Genomic DNA, 27,423 nt, shown 5'->3' with positions numbered 1-27,423 from the left:
TGGAGATGTCACGGATCTGTCACCGCAAGAACATTATCACAACTTCTGGATTTCTCCAGTCTGGAGTCTGAGCCTCAGGCAGAAATCCTGGCACCTCCGACCTCGGCTGCAGTCACCGAGGTTATTAATGGTAGTCCGAGAAAGATTCTGCCGCTGAATGTACAAATCATCCAGATCCGCTACTGGCAGCTCCTGTGTAATCACCGACCAATGACCTCCCCGATGTGTACGATGGAGACAAGTACGGAGACACTGCTGGCAGCTCCTGTGTAATCATAGACCAAAGACCTCCCCGATGTGTACGATGGAGACAAGTACGGAGACACTGCCGGCAGCTCCTGTGCAATCACCGACCAATGATGATGTCCCCGATGTGTACGATGGAGACAAGTACGGAGACACTGCCGGCAGCTCCTGTGTAATCACCGACCTATGATGATGTCCCCGATATGTGCGATGGAGACACTGCCGGCAGCTCCTGTGTAATCACCGACCAATGATGATGCCCCCGATGTGTGCAATGGAGACAAGTACGGAGACACTGCCGGCAGCTCCTGTGTAATCACCGGCCAATGATGATGTCCCCGTTGTGTGCGATGGAGACAAGTCCAAAGACGCTGCAGCGATGGGAACAGGTTTAGGCCACTGCTTTTACCACTAAATCAATCTAACGCCAAGCTGTTGGTGCACCTGCAAACTAGAAGGGTCCGGCCAGTAGTAGGACTGGTGCTCTGTTCCCTCGTGAATGCTTCATAGTTTTGCCCATGTGGTCTCCAGCCCTATCTCAGTTATCATTGCATAAAGTGAGACTCATCACTTCAGAAGACAGACCTCCATTCCAGTCTTGCTCTGCACCATGATGGCCTGTGGGAGAGGTGGTGTGAGGTCAATGGACACGTGTAGTCTAACTTCCGGCTCGTAACCCACTGTCATGCAGACACCTTCTGATGGGTTGTGTAGCTACTGAAGCCCTAGGCTCGTTATGTGATGTCCAACTTCATTTGATGTACACAATGGTTCAACTGTAGATCCAGTTTTCCAATATGACAACTCCAGGCCTCAACCTGCTCCTGTGGCTGCAGTGTCTCCAGATCCAGACTTGTCTCCATCGAGCACATTGAGGACGTGATTGGTCAGTGATCACTCAGAAGCTGCTGGCAGTAGATACTGATGATTTGCACAGAGGCAGAAACTTCCTAAGACGACTATTAATAACCTCAGTGACAGCAGCCGAGGCTCAGACTCCAGACTTGAGAAATGCAGAGGTTGTGATAATGATTCCATTTTTTTATTACTTACTGATCAGTGTCATCTCCATCCACTGATTACAACACCAAGAAGGAGTCGTCGCACAATGTTGGAAATCTCAAAGTTAAGAAGAGTATATAAGTCACTCTCCAGAGACATTGCAGAGAATGCGGAGAATGCCTCCTATTCATCACCAGAGATCAGAGGTGACATCACTGAGAATGCCTCCTATCCATCACTAGAGATCAGCGGTGACATCACTGAGAATGCCTCCTATCCATCACTAGAGATCAGCGGTGACATCACTGAGAATGCCTCCTATCCATCACCAGAGATCAGAGGTGACATCACTGAGAATGCCTCCTATCCATCACCAGAGATCAGAGGTGACATCACTGAGAATGCCTCCTATCCATCACTAGAGATCAGCGGTGACATCACTGAGAATGCCTCCTATCCATCACCAGAGATTAGAGGTGACATCACTGAGAATGTCTCCTATCCATCACTAGAGATCAGAGGTGACATCACTGAGAATGCCTCCTATCCATCACTAGAGAACAGCGGTGACATCACTGAGAATGCCTCCTATCTATCACCAGAGATCAGAGGTGACATCACTGAGAATGTCTCCTATCCATCACTAGAGATCAGAGGTGACATCACTGAGAATGCCTCCTATCACTAGAGATCGGAGGTGACATCACTGAGAATGCCTCCTATCCATCACCAGAGATCAGAGGTGACATCACTGAGAATGCCTCCTATCCATCACCAAAGATCAGAGGTGACATCACTGAGAATGCCTCCTATCCATCACTAGAGATCAGAGGTGACATCACTGAGAATGTCTCCTATCCATCACTAGAGATCAGAGGTGACATCACTGAGAATGCCTCCTATCACTAGAGATCGGAGGTGACATCACTGAGAATGCCTCCTATCACTAGAGATCGGAGGTGACATCACTGAGAATGCCTCCTATCCATCACCAGAGATCAGAGGTGACATCACTGAGAATGCCTCCTATCTATCACCAGAGATCAGAGGTGACATCACTGAGAATGCCTCCTATCCATCACTAGAGATCAGAGGTGACATCACTGAGAATGTCTCCTATCCATCACTAGAGATCGGAGGTGACATCACTGAGAATGCCTCCTATCTATCACCAGACATCAGTAGTGACATCACTGAGAATGCTTCCTATCCATCACCAGACATTAGTGGTGACATCACTGAGAATGCCTCCTATCCATCACCAGAGATCAGAGGTGACATCACTGAGAATGCCTCCTATCCATCACCGGAGATCAGAGGTGTCATCACTGAGAATGCCTCCTATCCATCACTAGAGATCAGAGGTGACATCACTGAGAATGTCTCCTATCCATCACTAGAGATCAGAGGTGACATCACTGAGAATGTCTCCTATCCATCACCAGAGATCAGAGGTGACATCACTGAGAATGCCTCCTATCCATCACCGGAGATCAGAGGTGACATCACTGAGAATGCCTCCTATCCATCACTAGAGATCAGCAGTGACATCACTGACAATGTCTCCTATCCATCACTAGAGATCGGAGGTGACATCACTGAGAATGATTCCTATCCATCACTAGAGATCAGAGGTGACATCACTGAGAATGTCTCCTATCCATCACCAGAGATCAGAGGTGACATCACCGAGAATGTCTCCTATCCATCACCAGAGATCAGAGGTGACATCACTGAGAATGCCTCCTATCCATCACCAGAGATCAGAGGTGACATCACTGAGAATGCCTCCTATCCATCACTAGAGATCAGCGGTGACATCACTGAGAATGCCTCCTATCCATCACCAGAGATCAGAGGTGACATCACTGAGAATGTCTCCTATCCATCACTAGAGATCAGAGGTGACATCACTGAGAATGCCTCCTATCCATCACTAGAGAACAGCGGTGACATCACTGAGAATGCCTCCTATCTATCACCAGAGATCAGAGGTGACATCACTGAGAATGTCTCCTATCCATCACTAGAGATCAGAGGTGACATCACTGAGAATGCCTCCTATCACTAGAGATCGGAGGTGACATCACTGAGAATGCCTCCTATCCATCACCAGAGATCAGAGGTGACATCACTGAGAATGCCTCCTATCCATCACCAAAGATCAGAGGTGACATCACTGAGAATGCCTCCTATCCATCACTAGAGATCAGAGGTGACATCACTGAGAATGTCTCCTATCCATCACTAGAGATCAGAGGTGACATCACTGAGAATGCCTCCTATCACTAGAGATCGGAGGTGACATCACTGAGAATGCCTCCTATCACTAGAGATCGGAGGTGACATCACTGAGAATGCCTCCTATCCATCACCAGAGATCAGAGGTGACATCACTGAGAATGCCTCCTATCTATCACCAGAGATCAGAGGTGACATCACTGAGAATGCCTCCTATCCATCACTAGAGATCAGAGGTGACATCACTGAGAATGTCTCCTATCCATCACTAGAGATCGGAGGTGACATCACTGAGAATGCCTCCTATCTATCACCAGACATCAGTAGTGACATCACTGAGAATGCTTCCTATCCATCACCAGACATTAGTGGTGACATCACTGAGAATGCCTCCTATCCATCACCAGAGATCAGAGGTGACATCACTGAGAATGCCTCCTATCCATCACCGGAGATCAGAGGTGTCATCACTGAGAATGCCTCCTATCCATCACTAGAGATCAGAGGTGACATCACTGAGAATGTCTCCTATCCATCACTAGAGATCAGAGGTGACATCACTGAGAATGTCTCCTATCCATCACCAGAGATCAGAGGTGACATCACTGAGAATGCCTCCTATCCATCACCGGAGATCAGAGGTGACATCACTGAGAATGCCTCCTATCCATCACTAGAGATCAGCAGTGACATCACTGACAATGTCTCCTATCCATCACTAGAGATCGGAGGTGACATCACTGAGAATGATTCCTATCCATCACTAGAGATCAGAGGTGACATCACTGAGAATGTCTCCTATCCATCACCAGAGATCAGAGGTGACATCACCGAGAATGTCTCCTATCCATCAACAGAGATCAGAGGTGACATCACCGAGAATGCCTCCTATCCATCACCGGAGATCAGAGGTGTCATCACTGAGAATGCCTCCTATCCATCACTAGAGATCAGAGGTGACATCACTGAGAATGTCTCCTATCCATCACTAGAGATCAGAGGTGACATCACTGAGAATGCCTCCTATCCATCACTAGAGATCAGCGGTGACATCACTGAGAATGCCTCCTATCACTAGAGATCGGAGGTGACATCACTGAGAATGCCTCCTATCACTAGAGATCGGAGGTGACATCACTGAGAATGCCTCCTATCACTAGAGATCGGAGGTGACATCACTGAGAATGCCTCCTATCCATCACCAGAGATCAGAGGTGACATCACTGAGAATGCCTCCTATCCATCACTAGAGATCAGCGGTGACATCACTGAGAATGCCTCCTATCACTAGAGATCGGAGGTGACATCACTGAGAATGCCTCCTATCACTAGAGATCAGAGGTGACATCACTGAGAATGCCTCCAATCCATCACTAGAGATCAGCAGTGACATCACTGAGAACGCCTCCTATCCATCACTAGAGATCGGAGGTGACATCACTGAGAATGATTCCTATCACTAGAGATCAGAGGTGACATCACTGAGAATGATTCCTATCCATCACTAGAGATCAGAGGTGACATCATTGAGAATGCCTCCTATCCATCACTAGAGATCAGAGGTGACATCACTGAGAATGTCTCCTATCCATCACTAGAGATCAGAGGTGACATCACTGAGAATGACTCCTATCACTAGAGATCGGAGGTGACATCACTGAGAATGCCTCCTATCACTAGAGATCGGAGGTGACATCACTGAGAATGCCTCCTATCACTAGAGATCGGAGGTGACATCACTGAGAATGCCTCCTATCCATCACTAGAGATCAGAGGTGACATCACTGAGAATGTCTCCTATCCATCACTAGAGATCAGAGGTGACATCACTGAGAATGCCTCCTATCACTAGAGATCGGAGGTGACATCACTGAGAATGCCTCCTATCTATCACCAGACATCAGTAGTGACATCACTGAGAATGCTTCCTATCCATCACCAGACATTAGTGGTGACATCACTGAGAATGCCTCCTATCCATCACCAGAGATCAGAGGTGACATCACTGAGAATGTCTCCTATCCATCACCAGAGATCAGAGGTGACATCACTGAGAATGCCTCCTATCCATCACCGGAGATCAGAGGTGTCATCACTGAGAATGCCTCCTATCCATCATTAGAGATCAGAGGTGACATCACTGAGAATGTCTCCTATCCATCACTAGAGATCAGCAGTGACATCACTGACAATGTCTCCTATCCATCACTAGAGATCGGAGGTGACATCACTGAGAATGTCTCCTATCCATCACCAGAGATCAGAGGTGACATCACCGAGAATGTCTCCTATCCATCACCAGAGATCAGAGGTGACATCACTGAGAATGCCTCCTATCCATCACCGGAGATCAGAGGTGTCATCACTGAGAATGCCTCCTATCCATCACTAGAGATCAGAGGTGACATCACTGAGAATGTCTCCTATCCATCACTAGAGATCAGAGGTGACATCACTGAGAATGCCTCCTATCCATCACTAGAGATCAGCAGTGACATCACTGACAATGTCTCCTATCCATCACTAGAGATCGGAGGTGACATCACTGAGAATGATTCCTATCACTAGAGATCAGAGGTGACATCACTGAGAATGATTCCTATCCATCACTAGAGATCAGAGGTGACATCATTGAGAATGCCTCCTATCCATCACTAGAGATCAGAGGTGACATCACTGAGAATGCCTCCTATCACTAGAGATCGGAGGTGACATCACTGAGAATGCCTCCTATCACTAGAGATCGGAGGTGACATCACTGAGAATGCCTCCTATCCATCACCAGAGATCAGAGGTGACATCACTGAGAATGCCTCCTATCCATCACTAGAGATCAGCGGTGACATCACTGAGAATGCCTCCTATCACTAGAGATCGGAGGTGACATCACTGAGAATGCCTCCTATCACTAGAGATCGGAGGTGACATCACTGAGAATGCCTCCTATCCATCATCAGAGATCAGAGGTGACATCACTGAGAATGCCTCCTATCCATCACCAAAGATCAGAGGTGACATCACTGAGAATGCCTCCTATCCATCACCAAAGATCAGAGGTGACATCACTGAGAATGCCTCCTATCCATCACTAGAGATCAGAGGTGACATCACTGAGAATGCCTCCTATCCATCACTAGAGATCAGAGGTGACATCACTGAGAATGTCTCCTATCCATCACTAGAGATCAGAGGTGACATCACTGAGAATGCCTCCTATCACTAGAGATCGGAGGTGACATCACTGAGAATGCCTCCTATCCATCACCAGAGATCAGAGGTGACATCACTGAGAATGCCTCCTATCCATCACCAAAGATCAGAGGTGACATCACTGAGAATGCCTCCTATCCATCACTAGAGATCAGAGGTGACATCACTGAGAATGTCTCCTATCCATCACTAGAGATCAGAGGTGACATCACTGAGAATGCCTCCTATCACTAGAGATCGGAGGTGACATCACTGAGAATGCCTCCTATCTATCACCAGACATTAGTGGTGACATCACTGAGAATGCCTCCTATCCATCACCAGAGATCAGAGGTGTCATCACTGAGAATGCCTCCTATCCATCACTAGAGATCAGAGGTGACATCACTGAGAATGTCTCCTATCCATCACTAGAGATCAGAGGTGACATCACTGAGAATGTCTCCTATCCATCACTAGAGATCGGAGGTGACATCACTGAGAATCATTCCTATCCATCACTAGAGATCAGAGGTGACATCACTGAGAATGTCTCCTATCCATCACCAGAGGTGACATCACTGAGAATGCCTCCTATCCATCACCGGAGATCAGAGGTGTCATCACTGAGAATGCCTCCTATCCATCACTAGAGATCAGAGGTGACATCACTGAGAATGTCTCCTATCCATCACTAGAGATCAGAGGTGACATCACTGAGAATGTCTCCTATCCATCACTAGAGATCGGAGGTGACATCACTGAGAATCATTCCTATCCATCACTAGAGATCAGAGGTGACATCACTGAGAATGTCTCCTATCCATCACCAGAGATCAGAGGTGACATCACCGAGAATGTCTCCTATGCATCACCAGAGATCAGAGGTGACATCACTGAGAATGCCTCCTATCCATCACTAGAGATCAGTGGTGTCATCACTGAGAATGCCTCCTATCCATCACTAGAGATCAGAGGTGACATCACTGAGAATGCCTCCTATCCATCACTAGAGATCAGTGGTGTCATCACTGTGAATGCCTCCTATCCATCACTAGAGATCAGAGGTGACATCACGGAGAATGCCTCCTATCCATCACTAGAGATCAGAGGTGACATCACTGAGAATGTCTCCTATCCATCACTAGAGATCAGAGGTGACATCACTGAGAATGCCTCCTATCCATCACTAGAGATCAGAGGTGACATCACTGAGAACGCCTCCTATCCATCACTAGAGATCAGCAGTGACATCACTGACAATGTCTCCTATCCATCACTAGAGATCAGAGGTGACATCACTGAGAATGATTCCTATCCATCACTAGAGATCAGAGGTGACATCATTGAGAATGCCTCCTATCCATCACTAGAGATCAGAGGTGACATCACTGAGAATGCCTCCTATCCATCACTAGAGATCAGCGGTGACATCACTGAGAATGCCTCCTATCCATCACTAGAGATCAGCGGTGACATCACTGTGAATGCCTCCTATCCATCACCAGAGATCAGCGGTGACATCAAACATGTAGGATCAGGGGCAGCACTCACTAGACCATGGGCATCAGACATATCATGCAGCTTGGGGAGAAGATTGATCTCTCGGATTACAGGTCGGAGTACAGAAGTGTCCTGCATTTTCCTCCTCTCAACAGACATCACAAAGAGGATTATGTGATTTGAAAACACCTCTAAAAACAAATCACCTTCCTAAGCCCTCCGATCATGAGCAGGACGAGCTTTCCAGCCAGTCACACTGACACATGAGGGACGATTCTCCCGGATTCTGTATGAATCCCCCCAAAACAAAAACTGCCATTTTGCAAAAGGTGCACGGATGAGAAAGCTTCCAGTACATCATAGCGGCTTGTGTGAACCTGGAATCTATGAAACTTTGGGAATTTAACAGTTTGTGTAAATAAGACACTTTTCAGTCTCCTCACTTTTTTGCTCCCCATTCTTGGCGTCGTTTTCCTTATCCAGATGTTTCAGCCTAGTTGTTAATTTGCGATTTATCGAAATGTGGTGCCACCATTTTTGCACAACTGCGCTCAGCACCTGGAAAGGGGGGGGGGGTATCTGCTGCTTTTCTGCACTTTAAGACTAAGGGGCGACATTTTAAAGAATCTGGTAACCATTTCCCCTAAATTTGTTCAAAAATTTGCAATGGGTACGAGGAGACAAATCCAAAAGTCACTGTAGAGAACGTGCAAATGATGAACAGCGACTTCAGTCCTGTTCACACAAGTCAGATCCAAAGATAACCTACATCCCAAGTTGTGTTTCCAGAACTCTGGGAGGATTTAGGCAGAGGGAAATAAAACAATCCCAAAATGTTTGCACTGGGTTTCCACTGTTCTTCACTGTCCTATTAAGGGAATAGAAGAATCCAGGATATTTATAAGCAGAAAGATAGTGAGGAAACACTTAGCTAACCTAAATGAATTCAAGTCTCCAGGTCCAGATGAATTACACCCCAGAGTACTGAAGGAGATAGCAGAAGAAATTTTTGAACCCCTCTCCATAATCTTTGAAAATTCTTGGAGAACAGGAGAAGTGCCAGAAGACTGGAGAAGAGCAAATGTTGTTCCTATCTTCAAAAAGGGGAAGAAGGTGGACCCAGGCAACTATAGGCCGGTGAGTCTGACTTCTATACCAGGAAAGATCTTTGAACAAATTATTAAACAACATGTATGTCAGTACCTGGATAAGAATGAAGTGATTAAACAGAGTCAGCATGGGTTTGTAACTAATAAGTCATGTCAGACTAACTTAATTTCCTTCTATGACGGAATCACTGATTGGGTGGATCAAGGAATTGCTGTAGATATAGTATATCTTGACTTCAGCAAAGCATTTGACAAAGTATCTCATACAATCCTTATTGAAAAAATGACTAAGTATGGAATGGACAAGGCAACTGTTAGGTGGATTCATAACTGGCTTAGTGATCGGACCCAAAGAGTGGTCGTAAATGGCTGCACATCCAGTTGGAACAGAATGTCTCAAGTGGGGTACCACAGGGCTCTGTCCTGGGCCCTGTATTGTTCAACATCTTTATCAACGATATAGATGAAGGAATTGAGGGTAAACTGATTATATTTGCTGATGACACAAAGCTAGGAGGGATAGCTAATACTAGAGGAGAGAGAGGATTCAAAAAGATATAAATAAACTGGAGAAGTGGGCAGCAAGTAACAGAATGGTTTTTAACAGGGAAAAATGCCTAAGTACTACATCAGGGCAATAAAAATGAAAAAACATATACTGAATGGGAGGAATAGGGCTAAGCAACAGCACATGTGAAAAAGACTTGGGTATACTAATAGATCACAGACCGAATATGAGTCAACAGGGTGATGCAGCAGCAAAAAAGGCAAATGCAATTCTAGGCTGCATTAACAGAAGGATACATTCTAGATCACGTGAAGTCATTATTGCCCTCTACTCCTCTTTGGTCAGACCTCATCTGTAATACTGAGTCCAGTTTTGGGCACCACATTTTAAAAAAAGACATTAACAAACTGGAGCAAGTTCATAAAAGAGCGACCAGAATGGTGACCGGTCTGCAAACCCTGTCTTATGAGGAAAGGTTGCAGGATTTGGGAATGTTTAGTTTGCAAAAGAGAAGACTGAGAGGAGACTTAATAGCTGTCTACAAATATCTAAAGGGCTGTCACATTGTAGAAGCATCATCTTTATTCTCATTTGCACAAGGAAAGACTAGAAGCAATGGGATGAAACTGAATGGGAGGAGACACAGATTAGATATTAGAAAAAACTTTTTGACAGATAGAGTGATCAATGAGTGGAATAGGCTGCCACGAGAAGTGGTGAGTTCTCCTTCAATAGAAGTCTTCAAACAGAGGCTGCACAGACATCTGACTGGGATGATTTAGCGAATCCTGCTTTGAGCAGGGGGTTGGACCAGATGACCCAGGAGGTTCCTTCCAACTCTACTATTCCTCCACACAGACCCCCGGGGGTCGGGCACTCCTCGCAGCACATGCACAGTGTCAGGTTTGCATTTCTAGGAGGTCTATCCACCTGCGTGGTTCACCATCTCGCGCCCCGCTGGCCGTCTGCTCCTGCACTGGAGATGTGGCTGAGATGCGGTTTTAATACAAATCACTGTAATTAGTTTAGTGCGGTGGAGCGACGCCGTCGCCCCCTCTGTCCTCTCCACCATGATGGCACACAGGCGACTCCGCGTTTCTCCAATGCTGAGTGTAGTGAAGGTCTCGGTGGAGTCTGGTCCATTTCGTCCGTGCATCCTCGCAGCTCTGCCGTCGCTCGTTTTCCCATTAGCTTTCCACATCGCCTTTGTCCCTAATTGCCGAAGTGTCCCGTCTTCCTTTCTCCGCGCACGACACCTTGCAGACGGCGCAGCGCTCCCATTGTGTCGGAGTCGAGGTCTCTTTGACTATAATTGCCTCGCTTCTGTCACCGGAGAAATTTCACAGGTTTGTTTCTTTTATTAATGCATTAAATATCAATAGGAACCTGTGCCGGTCTGAGGAGCGCGGCTTTATTAGGACGTGTAATTATTAACTGGGCAGACGAGAAGAGGATAATTATGTGTCTGATGTATCGCCGCCGTCCGTTACAAGTCCAGTGACCGCAGACCCCTAATTATACCATTACTGTCACCCCGAAAAGAGCAGCACTGCAGCCATCTCCGTCCGGTGCCCGTCCAGCTGATAAGACTACAACTCCCAGCCTCCCCTGAGAGTCGCCGATGCAGTCTATAGGCCGGTGTCACTCCTCTCACCCGCTTCCATCACTGATGGACGATTATTTAGAGAAACGGTCATCAGAAAATGATTATTGCTTAAATCACGTTTTTGTGTTAATAAATATTTAACTGCAACTTGGTTCCTTCTCAATGAAAAAAAATAATACTGCCATTGGGACTATTACAGAATTGCTGTCCTTTCAGGAAGAGTTTACAACAGTTTCCTTATCATCAGAGTCAGGATCACAATGGCTGATAGCACCTCTATAAAAAGCCGTTAACACAGGATCCATCATTCTCAATAGATGTCACAGCTCACCTTCTCCTATACAATGACTAACAACATCTTTATATATAGTAGATAACACCGGACCCACCATTCACAATAGGTGATGTCACAGCTCACCTCCTCCTGTACAGTTACTAACACCTCTATATACAGTAGGTAACACCGGACCCACCATTCACAATACAGGATGTCACAGCTCACCTCCTCCAGTACAGTTACTAACACCTCTATATACAGTAGGTAACACCGGACCCACTATTCACAATACATGATGTCACAGCTCACCTCCTCCTGTACAGTTACTAACACCTGTATATACAGTAAGTAACACCGGACCCACCATTCACAATAGGTGATGTCACAGCTCACCTCCTCCTGTACAGTTACTAACACCTCTATATACAGTAGGTAACACCGGACCCACCATTCACAATAGGTGATGTCACAGCTCACCTCCTCCTGTACAGTTAGTAACACCTCTATATACAGTAGGTAACACCGGACCCACCATTCACAATAGGTGATATCACAGCTCACCTCCTCCCTCTCTTGTACAATGGCTGATAACACAGATGAATATACATTGAAAGATAATTGTGAAACAAGTGTTCTTATCAGTCCCTTACCATTATATTATCTTGCAGTTTAAATGTTCCTTAGACTAATCACTGCAGTATTGCTAATGTAAATGTCAAAAGCAAAGATAGAAAGGTAGTTATATGCAGTCACCACTAGGAGGAGCTCAGAGCTTAGTGTGTATTTTCTGGATCATTCTAGCTCCCCCTAGTGGTGGCTGCAGACAGGATCTTATGTATTTCTGTATACAGGGAGCTCCCCCTAGTGGTGGCCGCAGACAGGATCTTATCATGTATCTCTGTATACAAGGAGCTCCCCCTAGTGGTGGCTTCAGACAGGATCTTATGTATCTCTGTATACAGGGAGCTCCCCCTAGTGGTGGCTGCAGACAGGATCTTATCATGTATCTCTGTATACAGGGAGCTCCCCCTAGTGGTGGCTGCAGACAGGATCTTATCATCTATCTCTGTATACAGGGAGCTCCCCCTAGTGGTGGCTACAGACAGGATCTTATCATGTATCTCTGTATACAGGGAGCTCCCCCTAGTGGTGGCTGCAGACAGGGTCTTATCATGTATCTCTGTATACAGGGAGCTCCTGCAGAAGGTCCGTTTGACCGAAACGTCACTGTTTTTGATTACTTTTGGTAATAAATCTGAAATTTTTAAGCAACTGCAGGGCAATCGTTGCTCGTTACCAGTGCCGTCTGCACAGAACCTTGCTGGATCTGGAGTATAAAATACTTTTAATGAACTGAACAGTTGAGTCACTGTTTGGCTGCTGCCTTTGCAGTTGGGGGAGGGCAGGAGCTGAGCACTCCGTAATCTCCATTATCCATTAACCGTTCTGGCACTAAACGGTTACACTGCGTCCAATGACCAAAGCCCTTACATGGCAGAATCCACTGCTGTGCTGCAACTGGGCGGCAGCTGCATCCTGTCCGGCGGTGTGATGGGAGCAGAGCCTGGCCGTACACAGGCAGCAATGGGCAGCGCTGTCCAAGGTGCTGAACCCCTCACTCCAGCAGGAGCCCAGCTCACACTATCAGCGGATGAGATACATTGTATCAGCTGGAGGATGCTTTGCACTGGACACTATTGGATCATCCCCATGGACGTGAACAAGAATGTTTTAATTCATTGAGAGCAAGCAGAAAGGGTGAACATTAGAAATTAGGCAGCAGCAGAGCTTTTGTTTTACACCGATTAGGTTTTATCTTCAGAAGATCAGAAACCCCTATCGGTCCGTCCAATAAACTTCCCATTAAATAAGATTCTTACAGGTCGGATCCGGCCGTTTCGTGGTGGTGTTCAGGTTATCGCCCCAGGCGGGCGGCCCCTTACGGCTGTGTCTATGCCCCTTGTGAACTGCAGCAGAGGAAATCAGATGTGGAGCAGCTGAGTAAACTGCATCTCCCGACAGTCTGCATCCAGCCCGGACTCCAGATCAATAAATCCCATTTTCCCATTACAGAATACAGATGGTCAGATTGCAGCGCTTTCCTGCCTCTCCGCTGAGGGATTGGGTAATAACAGTGGTAGCAGTCATCTATGCATGGATGGTGGCACAGGGGATTGGAACAGCGACTTCAGGATCTCATATAAGACGCAGACATTTAAAAGAACACTCCGGACTGAGATCCTGTGTTGGCTGCAGATTCGCTCTTCTCGAGTCCTTGGATAGGGTTCTTTGTTGGCTGAAATGTGAAAAAAGGATGGAAAAAAAAAAAAAAAAAAAAAGGCCCCCCTGATTTTTGCTACAAATTGCATGTGTATGAGGAAGATCTGCACGGCATCCATTGGGATAATCCTGTTTTGGGGTTTGAAAACAATTGCATACTAATTATATCTATCGGCTGCATGTTCTGGGCTGTGGGACCCCCATTTCCATTCTGGGGTTGTGGATTTGCTGCCAATTTTGGTCAAACATTGTGTCAAATGTGATGCCTGAGAACACGGCATTTTCCATTCAATCCCTGTGGTACACTGGCCCCAAGGAGAACGCCCTTCACCAGTATTGGTCTCAGGGCTCCTTTAAGGCAGAGTTCACATAAGCCACAAAAGCGAATGGCGAGCATGTTGGAAAGCCGGAGCCACGACATCAAACACTCCCTTTGTGATGCCAGCCTTAAAGTGGGGTTCTGATTACTTTTGTGACCTGTGAATAAATGGGGCCACACTGTAGTTATGTGCCCGATCACAGAAGGAGGAGACTAAGGGACGGTCAGTAAGCGCTACAGACGGCTGCAGTAGTAAGCTGTAACACTGCACGTGAATATTCGCCATTGGTTCACCCGATCCATTGTTGCAGGACGGTGTTTCCATCCCCACAGCCGCTCGCTCATATACAGAGGTAGAAGGAATATATATTCCATTATTGCTTCACAGGCTGCACCATCAATCTTCATTATGTGACTGCGAGAGAGGCCATCACCAGCCGCCCGGCCATCGCTGTGGAGGTGGTGATGTAGCAATAAAGCATCTTATCCCCCCACCCCCTGTCAATTAACTAACATACAAACTCTCCCTTACATCGCCCCTCCCCAATTCCTGCAGCCAAGGATTTGGAGTGGAGGAGGATCCCCATCATCCTCAGTCATCCCTGCTTCTGTCACTTCCCCAAACATAAGAAAAATAGCCATTTTACATCAGTGCTGGACACGGCGTCTAGTATCAAAATCAGAAAAATTCAAAAAGCCGCCACTGCCGTCCCTGGTCTCCGCACCCTGCACGGCTGTAACGCTCTGGGGTCTAATGACCAGGTGACGGCCCCCCAGGGAGAAGTAACAGCTGATGACTTATCGGCAAATCTACAAATAATGTTTCATTTAGTGCCGAGCAACATAACAGGCCAGAATGTAGATGTATCCGGATTACCGGGGCCAGTACTGATAATAAGGGGTCCGCAACACCCAGGTCTTCAGGTAAAGAGAAGATCACAGAAAAACGGGCAGCAAGCGGGGGTCTTCAGAAGGCCACAAGGCTAGAGAACATGCTGGCGCATAAAGCAGCCCCCGTCTAGGATGCTCAGAGCAAAGATAGGGTCTTTATGAGAAGCTTGGATGTAAAGTGCCTATAGGTGTGGAGCCTACCGCCATAGCGATACAGAAGTGCCGCACATGAAGGCAGTCATAATCCCTGAGCCCGTAGATCATCTGATCTGATGGCGGCACAGAATAGAACCGGAGTGCCGGCGCATTCACTGTCACTCTGGAGTCTGATTTCCATATGTGACAAATGTCTTCTGAGTTGAGCGGCCTATGGTAAAACGCAGCGACAATCAAGGCAGAGGCGCGCCACAGCACCGCCGATCGCAATGCACCGGATCCGGCCACGGCAAAGCCAGAAAAGTCCGCACTAAACACAGCAGAGATCTGCTCTTCTCCAATTTTTTGCTGCATTTTCTCCTTTTTTGATGAGCGCAGATTGGAGGCCACAATTAGGTATTTTTTGATTCTGGACTTAGAAATTTTTTTTTATTTCATAATCTCCATAGAAGACTATTGGGAAAAGAGATGCACAGGCTGATGACGAGTTTTCATGGACTCACATTCACCTCGGTCGACCTGTTAAACGCAGCGGATTTACTGCACGAAAAAACTAAGCGCAGCATTTACACTGCACGTCTGAGCCGAGCTAAAAACCATTTATACTGCATTACTGGTTCCATTAACGTCCTACTCAACGCCTACAGGATAATATGGAAATGAGGGACTGTGCCAGGGTGCCAATACATCAGCTACAGGCGGCTGTCAGAGAGAAGGGCGGATGTAGAAAATGTCACAGACATACAGCAGATCCCAATGAAAACAAGCAATGGTGTACTTTACATCATACAGCGGTCCTGACCAGGGTAGATGTGAATCCAGCTCTCGTGTGATAACTTGCTAAAGATTGCAGCACAATCTTTCCATGTCTCCTTCTGCTCTCCTCTCTCCATAGAGTATAATAGGAGGTGGAATCTGCATCAAAGTGAGATTTCAGTACTTTTGAGCCATTTTTCAGGGTGGATGACAAATTCAAAGGGAAGGTGAGACAGAAGGGGCTCATAAGTGGGGAAGGAAGCAGATTTAACCACTAAGATACATTACACAGTTTCTTATATTCACCTGTACTACTGATTTAAGCAAAGTTTGTTCAAAGTCCAGTTCCCTTTTAAATTGAGGACCACAAAGAAGTCACATGGTTGTCAGGACAGGGGTATTGCAGGGTGGTCATGCCATGTCAGGTGATATGTATATGTAGGTGTTTTTATGTATACCCCCCTCACATGTAAAGCGCCATGGAATAAATGGCGCTATAACAATAAATAATAATAATAATAATAATAATAATAATAATAATAATAATAATAATATGTACGGCGGCCTCATCTTTCCCCACCTATATGGGATGTCAGGGGTCGGAAGAAGAACTTGCAGTTATCAGCTCAGGGCTTTTGACGACAAAACGCCTTTAATAAGGATCCATATTTTTAAAGCTATACATCAAGACATGTCAAGTATCGCAGCCTCAAACAGGGGGCCAAGAATGCTCCTGGGGGGGGGGGGGGTCATCAGGAGCCTTAATGACACAATTTACTGTAGGAGGCACTGGGATCTGCACTGATACAGCCCATTAAGGACAGGATATGACTCTCTGACCTCGAGACAAACCTGAAGAGTCTGCAAGAACCGCCAGTCATTATGTCTGAGTGCAGGAAGAGCGCTAGCCTCCTGACTGCACAGCACGATCGGAGAGCAGACGTGGACGACTCCAGCCCTGAACATGTGTCCCCTGAGCTCCAAGCTCTGTGTATGTCTACATGACAGCATCTTGTATACAATATAGACCGCAGCTGCTGCGGAACCTCTTACTGCAAATCTCGACTTATAACACTCACCTCAGCTGCTGCAGAACCTCCTAGTACATACCTCAGCTGCTGTGAAACCTCATTCGACATACCTCAACTTCTGCAGATTATAAAACAGCTCAGCTGCTGCAGAACCTCCTAATACACACCTCAACTGCTGAACTTCAAAATGCATATTTTGGCTGCTGTGGAACCTCACACACAACTCAGCTTCTGCAGAACATTGTAATACTCATCTCCATTGCTGCAGAACCTCATCAGACAAACCTCCACTGCTGCAGAACCTCATTAGACAAACCTCCGCTGCTGCAGAACCTCATTAGACAAACCTCCGCTGCTGCAGAACCTCATTAGACAAACCTCCGCTGCTGCAGAACCTCATTAGACAAACCTTCGCCGCTGAAGAACCTCATTAGACAAACCTTGGCTGCTGCAGAACCTCATCAGACAAACCTTGGCTGCTGCAGAACCTCATCAGACAAACCTTGGCTGCTGCAGAACCTCATCAGACAAACCTTGGCTGCTGCAGAACCTCATCAGACAAACCTTCGCTGCTGCAGAACCTCATCAGACAAACCTTCGCTGCTGCAGAACCTCATCAGACAAACCTCCGCTGCTGCAGAACCTCATCAGACAAACCTCCGCTGCTGCAGAACCTCATCAGACAAACCTCCGCTGCTGCAGAACCTCATTAGACAAACCTCCGCTGCTGCAGAACCTCATTAGACAAACCTCCGCTGCTACAGAACGTCATTAGACAAACCTCCGCTGCTACAGAACGTCATTAGACAAACCTCCGCTGCTACAGAACCTCATTAGACAAACCTTCGCTGCTGAAGAACCTCAGACAAACTTCTGCTGCTACAGAAACTCAGACAAACCTCCGCTGCTGCAGAACCTCATTAGACAAACCTCCGCTGCTACAGGACCTCATTAGACAAACCTTCCCTGCTGAAGAACCTCATTAGACAAACTTCTGCTGCTACAGAAACTCAGACAAACCTCCGCTGCTGCTGAACCTCATTAGCCAAAGTGCGGCTACTGTGGAACCTCCTAATGAAACCTCAACTGCTGCAGACCGTCCTAAATGCACAGGCTGGTGTTAACATTGGGGCATCATGTAGTGATGGCATGATTATCTGTATGTTATACGATCATTGTACCTGGGCACTATATGGTCATTTAAGGTACCCTATGATCGCTCCATATGGAGATGAGGTAGGCAGAGGAGCAGTCGATCCGTCAGTGTACTGACATCTGCTCTATGAGGGTGAGCTGATCCTGGTTTCAGGAGGCTACTTTTATGAGGTTATAGCAGGTAATGACCCGTAGGACAAAGGAGACATCACGCCATGAATTTACGGAGGATTTTATGTGTCCTTTGTGACCAAGTGCCTGTAATTTCACCTCTAAAGATTGTGTAGCATAAAGTAGCACAACTTGTGAAATCTGTGCACAGGAGGATGGCCGCCATAACCCACCAGGCCTCTCGTATCCCATACACACTGTACAGCACCCCAGAAATCAATACTGATCCCCAAAATTGTCAGAAATAAGACTGCACACATCCAGCAGTCGTAATGCCAAACAGTGCACAGTCTGTCCCTGCAGAGAGAACGGGAACAGCTCACATCCCTACATCAGTGATGTCACCGCTGATCTCTGGTGATGAATAGGAGACATTCTCAGTGATGTCACCTCTGATCTCTGGTGATGGATAGGAGGCATTCTCAGTGATGTCATCTCTGATCTCTGGTGATGAATAGGAGGCATTCTCAGTGATGTCACCTCTGATCTCTGGTGATGGATAGGAGGCATTCTCAGTGATGTCACCGCTGATCTCTGGTGATGAATAGGAGACATTCTCAGTGATGTCACCTCTGATCTCTGGTGATGAATAGGAGACATTCTCAGTGATGTCACTGCTGATCTCTAGTGATGGATAGGAGACATTCTCAGTGATGTCACCTCTGATCTCTAGTGATGGATAGGAGGCATTCTCAGTGATGTCACCGCTGATCTCTAGTGATGGATAGGAGGCATTCTCAGTGATGTCACCTCTGATCTCTGGTGATGGATAGGAGACATTCTCAGTGATGTCACCTCTGATCTCTAGTGATGGATAGGAGACATTCTCAGTGATGTCACCTCTGATCTCTAGTGATGGATAGGAGGCATTCTCAGTGATGTCACCGCTGATCTCTAGTGATGGATAGGAGGCATTCTCAGTGATGTCACCTCTGATCTCTGGTGATGGATAGGAGGCATTCTCAGTGATGTCACCGTTGATCTCTGGTGATGGATAGGAGACATTCTCAGTGATGTCACCTCTGATCTCTAGTGATGGATAGGAGACATTCTCAGTGATGTCACCTCTGATCTCTAGTGATGGATAGGAGGCATTCTCAGTGATGTCACCGCTGATCTCTAGTGATGGATAGGAGACATTCTCAGTGATGTCACCGTTGATCTCTGGTGATGGATAGGAGACATTCTCAGTGATGTCACCTCTGATCTCTAGTGATGGATAGGAGACAGTCTCAGTGATGTCACCGCTGATCTCTAGTGATGGATAGGAGACATTCTCAGTGATGTCACCTCTGATCTCTAGTGATGGATAGGAGACATTCTCAGTGATGTCACCTCTGATCTCTGGTGATGGATAGGATGCATTCTCCGTGATGTCACCGCTGATCTCTAGTGATGGATAGGAGACATTCTCAGTGATGTCACCGCTGATCTCTGGTGATGGATAGGAGATTATTCCGTCAGTCACACTATGCTCCAGTAAGGCCTCAGTAATGAGGGGCCGCACCGGTCCGTACCGTGCACTGTAGACCCACCAGCCGCAGGCTGTACTGGGGGAAGGTGTGTGCACATTAATGTGCTGTGAACGGCCACGATGCACAGTAACCCTCGTCACACAGCAAGGGGTTGGCCAGTAACATGATGGCGGATCTCGGCCTCACTAATGATCTTGTCTCTGCTGCTGCTGCATATTGTATTGGTCTCTCAGGGAAATGGAGTAACAAATAAGACCTGCTGTTTATTATGCTGACAAGCGGGGAGGGGGCAGAGAAGGCACCGGCGTTACCACCGCCATGGACCTGTCAGATTCAGCGATGTCTTATGGCATAAACAAGCTTCAATCCCATCCCTGTATGTGCATCTGCTGCCCGCATAAGCGTTCCCAGAGATGGAGCAGGATCTGGCGCCTGGTACCCGATTCTGCACCGCAATGTACATCAGATGATCTGAACAGAAATCTGGAGACCACATCCAGTATTGATCAGGACTCTGACTGGGGCTCGCCACCCCCTCCTCCAGAAATTAATGGGCACACCAATCAATCACATGACCAGGGATGAGGGCCGGGAGCCGGCAGTGACACGCCGATCCCGCTTCTCCCCAGATACCAATATATTTCCAGCTGGGGACCCAGAGGCAAATCTCATTACAGGGACACATTGCAAAAATCACACACTGTCAACACAACGCAGGCAACGATCCGCGCTTTGCAGCCGCAATTATCCAGGTACCTACAGAAAGGCTGGATACACTGCAATATTCACTATGACTGGCAAGAAAGGGGTTAATAGTGTAGTTTTATCATGCACACTCAAGGGGTATAGCTCTAGTGATGGAGCACACGGGGTCATCAGCCCTAGTCATCTGGCAACGTAACATACAAGTGCTTCTCACAAAGCTAAATTCACTTTTATGATTCACTTAGGAGCCTGTACAGGGGTTTATTGTGAATTATTCTGATTTCCTGAGATAATGACTTTTGGGTTCTCATTGTCTGTAAGCCATAATCATCACCAGAAACCCATGACATAGATCCCTCTGTGTGTAATGACTCTATAGAATACAGGAGAGTCACTTTTTGTATTGAGGAACAGAAATACATTCACTGTTTGATGATATTCTAATTTTGTGAGAAGCTCCTGTGTATTAAGTAGAGTTGGACGGATCGATTCACGGGACTCCGGTCCAGTGGCCATGTTAATAGTCCAGTAGTCCGTGGCTCACAAATGGCGCCATGTCACCTGTGCACCACAACGCAATGATGATGCCGGGGTCCAGCCCGGCGCCGGGGATCCCGGGAGGTAAGAGATTTGCAAGACTTTGCCGACAGACTGAAGTTCAGTGTTGGATCACCCAGTAGAGAGAGACGACCTCCAACGCATTTATGGCCCAGAACTTCCTACGCAAGATTACGGTAGTTTTGTAGAAAACGATTTTCTAGATATACCTTTTCCTTATGTCCTATAATTCATCCAATTGTGTCGGGCTTTGGTTTGTGAATCTCGGCCGTTTTTTTATACGAGATCTGGGACCCTCAGATGGATTTGGCAGTAAAGATCTGGTGCAAGGAATAATATAGGCGCCATGTCCCATACAAGTAATGAGGAGGGAATTAATGGGGTCCTTCATGTCTACCACTATCCAGAGGTCTCGGGGCAGCCACTGTTACCGGGTGTTCATGGTCCCAAAGAAACATGACTCTCCATTGGACCTTCAGTTTTGGGGTGTTCTTCACATTCTGTTTAACCATAGCTCACTTTGGACCTGCATTTTAAGTATTTTGCCCATCACCTGTATTAATGTCACTCATAATCTGTATAAAACCATTGAGAATTAAACTGAAGCCATTTTGAGGGGGGAAATAAACACAAACCTACAATTATGGGGTTGCATAAGTGTGAACACCCTCTTACAGTTGGGGCTGTGATTATGCTCCAATCATATTTGCCCTCAGGTTACATATTAGACCACAATTGTCCAAATATCACACTTCCGGCAGCGCTACCATGGTAATCTGGGTGTATACCAACACACAGGTCACTGAGCGCATGTCAGGAAGTGTAGTAGAATTGCAGAAGAGCAGGACTGATGACGCGTGTGCCGTAGAGTCTGGGCGTGAGCTTTATGTAATTATCCTCTGGTATTTTCATTGGCTCTGGGCACAATAAATATGCCTCTCCAACCTTTCTTGGCACGCCCCCGGAAGAAGCAAGCGGGCAAAACGCGCGTCGGGGCGCAGGGGCTCACAACCACCACAGTCTCACTTTCCACTCCTCTCAGTCCAGTGAGTGAACTGGCGGATATACTATTTACTGATTGCAGTGTGATTGGGTGTCTATATCTCAAATTATTTGCTGGATGACATGATGTGGGAATTGTATTGAGGCTTTCTTGGGGATCATCTAAAGAGGCACATAACTTATATGAGAAATGCCTTGGGCAATAATACATTTGATTCTTAACTATTTTTTGTATACTGCCTTTTTTGCTCCCCTTTTGAGATTTCTCTCTCCACTTGGAAATAATATATACAGCAACAAATTAAAAGTTTACAGAGGTTAATTTAACCTTTTATGTGGTTGTTTGTCCGCCTTGGGGTATGTTGACAATGATTATGTATAAGTAGCAATTTTTATGGATTTTTATTATGTTTCAAAATAAAATAATTTACTTTAAATAGCATATGGTTCTCTTCTTGTGTAGTAACAGCTCCAACCTCAGGTTACATAGTAGTCAGTCCACAGACGACAATTTACCTCAATTCTGATTATACCCATAGCTATTTTCACTGTTCTAGGAAGATTTTCCTCTCATTTTCTTGTCTGTAAACAGCTGACAACACAGCAAAGGACCTTATTGTGGAAAGTTGTTAGTCAGGAGAAGGTACAAAAACATTTCCAAGGCATAAGATCTACCATGGACACTAAAGACATCAAGAAGGGGCTGAAGTTTGGCACAACAGTGACATTTCCTAGATTGGGACGTCCCTCAAAAATTGATGAAAAGACAAGAAGAAAACTGGTCAGGAGGCCGACAAGCAACATTGAAGGAGCTGCAGGAATTTCTGGCAAATCCTGATTGTGTCCTGTGTGTGACCACAATCGCTCAGATTCTTCATATTTCCGGCTTGTGGGGTCAAGGGGCAACACAGAAGTCTTTTCTTACAAAGAAGAACATCCAAGCCAGGCTATGTTTTGCCAAAACCCAAATCAAATCTCCCAAAAGCCAACACTATGTATCACCAGATCACCATCCCTACCGTGAGGCATGGTGGGGGCAGCATTGTGCTTTGGGGCTGTTTTTTAGCAGATGGAACTGCAGCTTTAGTCAAGGCAAAAAGAATAATGAACAGTTCCAAATGTCAGTCAATTCTACATCAAAACTTTAGGCCTCTGCTGAAAAGTCAAAGCTGAAGAGTAATTTCACCTATCAGCACAACAATGACTCTAAGCGACCTCCAAATCGCCAAATGAACGGCTTCACTAGAGTTTTGGAGCAACCAAGACCTGATTCCAGGGGACAATCTGTGTTGACCTGAAGAGGGCGCTGTACACAGAAGATGCACCTATAATCTGACAGACGTGGAGCTGCTGCCAGGAGGAGCCGGCTAAGATCACCAATTCTACATGTGCCGTGCCGAAAGACCCCAAAACTAAGAAAAAAAAACCGGAATGCTGCCTGAAGTTCACAGGAGGCTTCACCAAATTATTAGTGCAAGGGAGTGCAGATTTATGCAACATTATTTTTATGTCTTAATTTTTCTTATTCCACCCGAAAATATGTCAAATAATACATTGTACAGATTAAAATCGACATTAAACACAGAGAAAGTTCTGAAATGATTCCTCTTAGAATTTTTTTTTTCAGAAGGGTGTGAAAACTTTATATCCACTGTACATATCTATATACACACACGCAGATTTACTTAAAGAGGGAAATGGAGTGAGAGCGAAGGGCTGATGGCAGCTGTGCATTATCTGTGGATCAGCTTACTGGAGTATTACTTGTGCGGCCTGCACACGTTCCCCATACACGGCTATCACCCTGGAAAGTGGATTACGGCACAGGCTCATCGTCACTGCCGCTGCCGGGGGGAAAGAACGGGAACTTATAGTCATACAGGGTGGTGTGCGCCTATGTGTCCTGAACTGTGTAACCATAAAACCCCAACACCATGTAACCAACCGCACAGACGTTGTAACTACTGCATGTAACATGACCAGAGCTGTCACAATGTATCTCCTTGTCTCTCAGCACAGTGTGCACAGGAACCGCCGGCGCTCGTCACTGACAACCAACAGAACTTTATCATTCCCAGTGATTTGGAGTCGGAGGGATGGTCCCACGGATGGTCCTTGCAGTACAGTGTGACAGCTCTAGGTCAGGACATAAGACAGTACAGGCCACGAGCTGTCTAATGTCCATCAGTACACAAAGCAGCACAAGTCCCAATGTTGTGGGTGCAAATTCCCAGAACTGGACCCAAGAGCAGCACATCTCTAAATCCCTCAGGCGCAGCTCTCCAGGACGTCAGCAGAGCAAAAGTCTCATCTGTCTGTACATTGGCGAGGTTGCAGCCCGGTACAAAAGGGCAGATCATCTGCACACAAGGGGCTGAAACGTCAGGTGAGTTTTCTGCACAGAGGCGTCCGGCTGCGCCTCCCTTTTGGATTGGTACACAATATATCTATGTCAGATCCATCTATGGATAGAGCAGGACAGGAGGCTCCTTCCCCTGATGCAGCTGCTCCATCTGGAGTGATACTAACAGGCAGGCACTCGGGGGGCACGGCCCACTCATCAGCTGTGACACCCAGCGGGTACAAGGAATGGTGAAGCCAGAGCACAGCCAGATCTGCAGAGGGTTCATGACTGACAGCAGCGCTCCACATGAGGAGCCGTGGGAGCCCACCGTGTGGCCCTCAGTAGGTTACATGACACGGAAATGTGTAGGGGCCATCATACTATACATGTCAGGAAGCGCTCCGGGGGCCATCAGCCGGCACACACCAGCCGGCCCTCCGGGGGCCATCAGCCGGCACACACCAGCCGGCCCTCCGGGGGCCATCAGCCGGCACACACCAGCCGGCCCTCCGGGGGCCATCAGCCGGCCCTCCGGGGGCCATCAGCAGGCACACACCAGCCGGCCCTCCGGGGGCCATCAGCCGGCACACACCAGCCGGCCCTCCGGGGGCCATCAGCCGGCACACACCAGCCGGCCCTCCGGGGGCCATCAGCCGGCACACACCAGCCGGCCCTCCGGGGGCCATCAGCCGGCACACACCAGCCGGCCCTCCGGGGGCCATCAGCCGGCACACGATTCAGCCCTCCAGGGGTCCTCATCTTATGCAAATTGTGTAGCCCCCATGGCCCTGATCCAGCCCTCAGTCCCTCCAGGGCCATCATCCTGCACATGCCTGTCAATCCTCCAGGGCCATCATCCTGCACACACTGGTCAGTCCTCCAGGGGCTCTCATCCTGCACACACCAGTCAGTCCTCCAGGGGCCCTCATCCTACACACACCGGTCAATCCTCCAGGGGCCCTCACCCTACACACACCGGTCAATCCTCCAGGGGCCCTCACCCTGTAAGCACCAGTTAGTCCTCCAGGGGCCCTCATCCTGCACACACCATGCAGCCCCCACTCCAGGGGCCCTCATCCTGCACACACCATGCAGCCCCCACTCCAGGGGCCCTCATCCTGCACACACCATGCAGCCCCCACTCCAGGGGCCCTCATCCTGCACACACCGGTCAATCCTCCAGGGGCCCTCATCCTGCACGCACCATGCAGCCCCCACTCCAGGGGCCCTCATCCTGCACACACCGGTCAGTCCTCCAGGGTCCCTCATCCTGCACACACCGGTCAATCCTCCAGGGGCCCTCACCCTGTAAGCACCGGTCAATCCTCCAGGGGCCCTCATCCTGTAAGCACCGGTTAATCCTCCAGGGGCCCTCATCCTGCACGCACCATTCAGCCCCCACTCCAGGGGCCCTCATCCCGTACACACTGTGCAGCCCTCCAGGGGCCCTCATCCCGTACACACAGTGCAGCCCTCCAGGGGCCCTCATCCCGTACACACAGTGCAGCCCTCCAGGGGCCCTCATCCCGTACACACAGTGCAGCCCTCCAGGGGCCCTCATCCCGTACACACAGTGCAGCCCTCCAGGGGCCCTCATCCCGTACACACCGTGCAGCCCTCCAGGGGCCCTCATCCCGTACACACCGTGCAGCCCTCCAGGGGCCCTCATCCCGTACACACCGTGCAGCCCTCCAGGGGCCCTCATCCCGTACACACCGTGCAGCCCTCCAGGGGCCCTCACCCCGCACACACCGTGCAGCCCTCCAGGGGCCCTCACCCCGCACACACCGTGCAGCCCTCCAGGGGCCCTCATCCCGCACACACCATTCAGCCCCCACTCCAGGGGCCCTCATCCCGTACACACCGTGCAGCCCTCCAGGGGCCCTCATCCCGTACACACCGTGCAGCCCTCCAGGGGCCCTCATCCCGTACACACCGTGCAGCCCTCCAGGGGCCCTCATCCCGTACACACCGTGCAGCCCTCCAGGGGCCCTCATCCCGCACACACCGTGCAGCCCTCCAGGGGCCCTCACCCCGCACACACCGTGCAGCCCTCCAGGGGCCCTCATCCCGCACACACCGTGCAGCCCCCACTCCAGGGGCCCTCATCCCGTACACACCGTGCAGCCCTCCAGGGGCCCTCATCCTGCACGCACCATTCAGCCCCCACTCCAGGGGCCCTCATCCCGTACACACCGTGCAGCCCTCCAGGGGCCCTCATCCCGTACACACCGTGCAGCCCTCCAGGGGCCCTCATCCCGTACACACCGTGCAGCCCTCCAGGGGCCCTCATCCCGTACACACCGTGCAGCCCTCCAGGGGCCCTCATCCCGTACACACCGTGCAGCATCCAGGGGCCCTCATCCCGTACACACCGTGCAGCCCTCCAGGGGCCCTCATCCCGTACACACCGTGCAGCCCTCCAGGGGCCCTCATCCCGTACACACCGTGCAGCCCTCCAGGGGCCCTCATCCCGCACACACCGTGCAGCCCTCCAGGGGCCCTCATCCCGCACACACCGTGCAGCCCTCCAGGGGCCCTCACCCCGCACACACCTCCAGGGGCCCTCACCCCGCACACACAGTGCAGCCCTCCAGGGGCCCTCACCCCGCACACACCGTGCAGCCCTCCAGGGGCCCTCACCCCGCACACACCGTGCAGCCCTCCAGGGGCCCTCACCCCGCACACACCGTGCAGCCCTCCAGGGGCCCTCACCCCGCACACACCGTGCAGCCCTCCAGGGGCCCTCATCCCGCACACACCATTCAGCCCCCACTCCAGGGGCCCTCATCCCATACACACCGTGCAGCCCTCCAGGGGCCCTCATCCCGTACGCACCGTGCAGCCCTCCAGGGGCCCTCATCCTGCACGCACCATTCAGCCCCCACTCCAGGGGCCC

The 27,423-nt window shown here is 48.7% G+C and overlaps 1 protein-coding gene across 1 annotated transcript in view; it reads right to left on the bottom strand.

Annotated features, from left to right (window-relative positions):
- Positions 1-27,423, bottom strand: part of JPH3 (junctophilin 3) — a 103,755-nt gene that overhangs the window by 75,612 nt on the left and 720 nt on the right. The window lies entirely within an intron of this gene.

The sequence above is a fragment of the Dendrobates tinctorius genome, unplaced genomic scaffold (genome assembly GCF_039654945.1).
Source record: "Dendrobates tinctorius isolate UK_male_01 unplaced genomic scaffold, ASM3965494v1 ptg000214l, whole genome shotgun sequence".
NCBI classification, from domain to species: domain Eukaryota; kingdom Metazoa; phylum Chordata; class Amphibia; order Anura; family Dendrobatidae; genus Dendrobates; species Dendrobates tinctorius.
This window is presented reverse-complemented; position numbering and strand designations above follow the sequence as displayed.